Raw genomic sequence first — 5,802 nt, 5'->3', positions numbered from 1 at the left:
GTTAGAATGGGTAATTATAGAGGATTTGGTCAATTGCCCATTTTTTATGGTTTTAGGTTGCCTAAATTACGACTTTTATGTGGGAGATCTCTCCACTTAAATGTAAGTGGTTTAATTAGCTAGATTAGGTCTCCTACACAAAAACCCCAAGTAAATTTGTAATTCATGTAGGTGAACAATGGGAATTATGGTTGGGATTGTCCACTTAGCTTAGGTTAAGAAATATGGTAAGACACAGAGAGAGTGTAACTCACCTTCAATGGGGGTAGATGAGTGGAGGCGAACTCCTCCCTTGCTTCCGTGCTCTTCCTTCTCCCTTGCTTCCCTTATTCTTCTTCTTCTCCTTCCTCCCTTCTTTTGCTTTTAGTTTGATAGGAATGAAATGAATGATCACATAGCTTAAGTGAATTAGGGGTTGTTTGGGAAAATAATGAGATTTTTTCCTGATAACTCTTTATATGATAAGTTAAGTTGAAACAGATTTTACTTATAATTCTTTATATAGTAACTTAAGTTCACTGAGGATTGTTTAGTAAATAAACGAATTTTCTTCCATTACTGGGTTAATTCCCCAATCGGCACTAGTGAGCACATCATTGAGTGATCTAACACATTAATCCATCCATTGGTTGGTTATACCAACTATTGAAGGTGGTTTGAGGTGCACGAATGCGCGGGCCCGAGCCCCAAGACCAAATAACCTATTTTGTTAAAGTACTCCTACCAATGTGGGTCAATTGTGTCTAAAGACAACTTCACCTTATTGCACTGAGGGTTTCTAAGGCCGATCCATGGGTGTGGCCCCAACTTCAATGTAATTCATTACTCGGGTTCAAGTAAATCTCCTCAATGGTAAAAGACTTACACTGACTTCTTGGGAGATTTGTAACCCTCCTATACAATAAGCCGGACAATCTACAAGTTACCAGTGATTATCACCTTGGACACGTCACATTTTTTAAAAAAATTGTAATTAATCCAAGGTTTTGGGTACGAGTGTAACACTTTCAAACCAAGAACAAAAATATGAGTTCATATTGTGCAGCAAACATGTACATCATTGATTTACCCATCCACCCACCCAGCCAACTTCCCATCCCCATAAAAACTAAAATCATGTACATTCTGCAAACATAATAGTAACATATAGAATATCAGTTTACTGAGCTCTCTTTTTATTTATATATATATATATATATATATATAAATAATTCATAGTAGGTGAGTCAAAAGTAATACAAATGAACTTTGTTAATTATTTGAGAGAGAGAGAGAGTGAGTTTTATGATTTTAAATATAAATTGTCAACCTAAATTAGTATCTATGATTAAAAAATAATGGCTACATTGGACATTGTCCAACCATGAGGTTGTCCTATATATGTCAGGTTATGGCCATTGAAAAGGGTTAGACATCTGTATCCACCTAATTAAACCTGCCTCTGTATTTTTCTTGGTATGAAAACATTGTCTTGTCGACGGAGATAACAGCAGTCTGTTGTCATGGTTAGGAAGGAAAATGATATTGTCAAGAGTCACCATTATGAGATCCATAGATTGAGGGATCTAATGCTTTCAAATGGGGGAATCAATGGAGAGAGATTAAGAAAGAGTCATCACCTAAATTAGGGTCTAGAACCAACTATGTAACCTAATGAAGGTTGTTCTATCATGAGATGAGGTTTGTGTCACATTACGGATCAAGGAAGGGACCCTGGTCCACTCGGTAAAATTGATCTTCCTAATTACCAACAAAAATTAAAAGTATGGATGAATTCATACCTTGTTGAAGCACTGCATAAGATGGGTTGCCAGCAATTCAAGTGATGCATAGAGTCAGCTCTTCATGATACAAGGCTCTTGCACATAATTTTTGGATTCTTTGGAAGTAGACGTGATTTCTATTTTTTGTTAACTTAAAAATCAATTTTCTTAATAGAATTTTCCACTTAGACCATTCAAAACCATTTGATATTAAGACAGATATGCCCATTTGAATCTAAGGGTCGCAATTTCCCAAGTTTTCAAAAAGGAAACTTGACAAAAGTCTAAACATCACAAGATTTACAGTATAATTGTGTGCTCTCCAAAATTACATTCTGAAAAGCATGTTTTGATTTTCTCCTTCAGGAAGGCTCCCCATATACATTTTTCTAATGCCCATGTGGACACTTAGACCCGAGAAAGCTTGATACTCTTAAATGAAAATTTTAAAAATTTTCACATACATTGTTTAAGCATTCATGTAGTCAAAACGTCACTTCAAAAAGTAGAAGGGTGAGGACCGACCATAGCACCTCTCGAACTTTAGAGAGCATATAACTTCCCTTCTTACTAAACTCGGTAAACCCTAGGATAGGCTGGAATGGAGTTTACTCTGAGCTTTTCTTCTCAACTTTGGCTTTATTCTTGAATGGTTTAATTTGGACATGTTTTGTGTGGAATCTTCTCGGTTTGCTACTCTTATAAATGGCTTCCTTTCATTTTTCATCCTAAAGAGGCATATGTCAAGGTGATCCCATTACATCATATTTGTTTATTCTATTTTTTTAATATAATATTCTACGTGTTGAAGTTCTATCTTTTCACATCTCACTTGATTGTAACATTAAGGGCTTAGGATTGCTCTAAAAATAGTAAGCCCATAGCTATCATGGCATTTGCGGATTATTTAAATCTCTTTGATAGAGTCTTTAGCCGAAAATCTACTAATGGAAAGTAAAATATGATAATTCCTAAATCATAACAAGTATCTTGCCAATATTCTATGAACCATTTTAATACGAAAAAAGGAAAAGACATATCATTCACCATCGATGACATATCGATTTATGTGGAGCTTGAGTCAGTCATTGATGTTGTCCTTATACAAATCAGCAACTTCTTTCAAACTTCAATGGAGAGAGGTTTCTCTTCTTAGTATTTTCTTAATGCACTCCTCTAATGAGTGAGATTAGTATGTAACCATACAAGGGGTACCTAATCTCTTTTAATAACATAAAATCAAACTCCCATTAAGGTAGGCCAATCAATAAGAGAATAAATCTTTCCTATTTACGGCTAAACAATTATGGTGAGAATCCTTAATAGAATTTAAGATTTTGGCAATCAAATCAAATATTGGGTTACACGTTGGAACCAAATCAATGGTCGATCGGGACAAATAAGGAATAAAATCTTACAATTTCTCACTTGAACCATATGACCAATTCACAACAACCCAAGCTTTTATTTATAAAAAACAAGTTAAAATATTTGTTATTAAAATGACAATTCTTGGATTCCAACGGTTTTAAAAATAACACAATGTGACGAATTTAATAAAACACAGCATCCATTGGCTGCATTCAATAATACCTTGAATGAATGAAACAATTGATAAAAACTATGGTGATTATACTTCATTTATTTGTCGATACTCCCTTCCACAATCACAATATCGACAATCCCACCCAAATCAGTTCTAAAGTAGGACATAAAATAATAAACATTCCGAACAATAATATCTAATCAATATCACAGTAATTGTATACACAAAGATAGAAATGAGAAATGCTCAGGAACATACTTAAATATGATCGAATAATCAGATACAAAATTTACATAGAGCTTAGGCACAATTGCCTTGGTCAATGAATCTATAATCATCAGACTTGTCTACACCTTCTATTCCTAAACAGCTTCCTTCACAAAGTTGTACTTCACTCCAATATGCTTAGCTCTTTTAGAATTTTTGTCATTCTTGGAGTAGTATAAAGTGGCAACATTGTCATAGTAAAGTCCCAAAGGCTACATGATGGAGTCAACAACCCGAATATATAATTATGCAACCAAATTGACTGTGATGTGACCTCAAAGCATGCCACGAAATCCACTTCCATAGTGCAAGTGGAGACACAAGTCTGTTTCTTAGATATCCAATAAATCGTCCCACTAGCTAATATAGACATAATCAGATGTAGACTTTCTACTGTCGAGACAATTAGAAAAATCAGAGTTTAACCAATCACTTCCAACTAATGTAAGTAAGCATGTAGTCTTTCGGTCCATGTAAATAACGCATCACCTTCTTGGCAGCCACTTAGTGATTCATATTAGGATTGCTGACGTATCTGCCTAACATCAAGTCCTGACATACATAAGACTTTCCACAACTAAAGAATAGAGAATGTCTTTCATCGGTTCCCGCTCCAAATCATTCTACAAACACTGGCTCAAACTAAACTCATCACTCTTAATCATCTGGGCAACACTAGGTCTATAGGTCTTCATATCTCTCACGAAATTTATCATTATAGGCTCTGTGTGATAGCTGAAGTAGTTGGCTAGATCTATCTCAAAATATCTCCATCCCAATAATAAAAGATGTGAAGCCCATATCATTAACAAACTAAAATCATTGTTCGCAAGCAAAATACCATCTACATGCAGGACCAAAAATATAAACTTACTCGCATTGATTTTTAGATATATACACTATAACTCTAAAACACATGATGATAAGGTTTAACTTTAAATACCACTGTCTAGATACAACTTCTTCTGCGAAGCATGGGGTAAGGCTACATACACTTGCCTCCCAGACCCTGCAATAGTGGGAGTCTCGTGTACTGGGTTACTCTTTTTTTTTTCTAGATGTTTGTTTAAATCTATAGATTGATTTCTTTAATTTGCATACCAGACCTTCATTTCGTTGTACATAAAACCCTTCTGGTTGGTTAATATAGACTTCTTCCTCTAAATCTCAATTCAACAAAGTCATTTTCATATCCATCTGGTGAAGCTCTAGATCATAATCCTAAGTTTTCCTTTTGGAAACAGGAGAAAAAGTTTCATGGTAATTAATGCCTTCCATCTGAGTGAAAATTTTCGCTATTAAAATCTTACTTTATGTCGTTCAACTTTACCCTTTGAGTCAAGTTTGGTCTTAAATACTCATTTACAACCAGTATCTTTGGATCTCGAAGGACTTTACTGTCACTCATGATTTTCATCTCATCTTTCATGGCATCTATCTATTTTTTGGAATTATCATTTATAGTTTATGAAAAAATTTAAGAGAAAATATTTAATTCAATCAAACTCAGACTCTTAGAGATACACTATGTAGTCATCTGAAACAGGATACCTCCACACTCTTTGAGGTCTACCTTGTAGATAGATCCACTGCTTAGTGATAACGTCCGCATGAAGTGGTACATCCTTTGTAATTTTTTCTTCTATAAGATCATTACTAATAGTAATTGATGGAAGAACAAATCTAGAATGATGTCTAGAAGCTGAAAATGTAATCCAGAGCTCCTCAAACACCATATGACGTGGCTTAGTACTTCCACTATTGTCTTTATCCTCTAGGAATCTAACAGTTAAAATTTTTACAAACCTATTACTATGCTTGGGCGTATAGAACATGAATCCCTTTGACCATTGGCAGTAACCAATAAAATAACAACTAATGGTCCTAAGGTCTAGTTTTTTTATTTATTATTATTATACATTCTGGTTTTAGCTAGGCAACCCCATACGTGTAAGTGTCTCAAACTAGGATTCTTTCTCGTCCATAATTCATAAGAAGTTTTAGGAACTGGCTTGTTGGGAGCCCGATTCAAGATATACACAGTTGGTTTCAAAGTTTCGCCCCGTATAAACTCAGATAGTGAGGTATTGATTATTATACTATGAATCATATCCTTATAGGTATGAATACGTCTTTCTCTAACTCCGTTTTGTTCAGGTGTACCAGAAAGTATATAATGGCGAGTGATACCCTTTGATTTGAGGAAGCGAGCAAATGGTCCATCAA

Source organism: Macadamia integrifolia, chromosome 2 (genome assembly GCF_013358625.1).
Source record: "Macadamia integrifolia cultivar HAES 741 chromosome 2, SCU_Mint_v3, whole genome shotgun sequence".
Lineage (NCBI taxonomy): Eukaryota > Viridiplantae > Streptophyta > Magnoliopsida > Proteales > Proteaceae > Macadamia > Macadamia integrifolia.
This window is presented reverse-complemented; position numbering follows the sequence as displayed.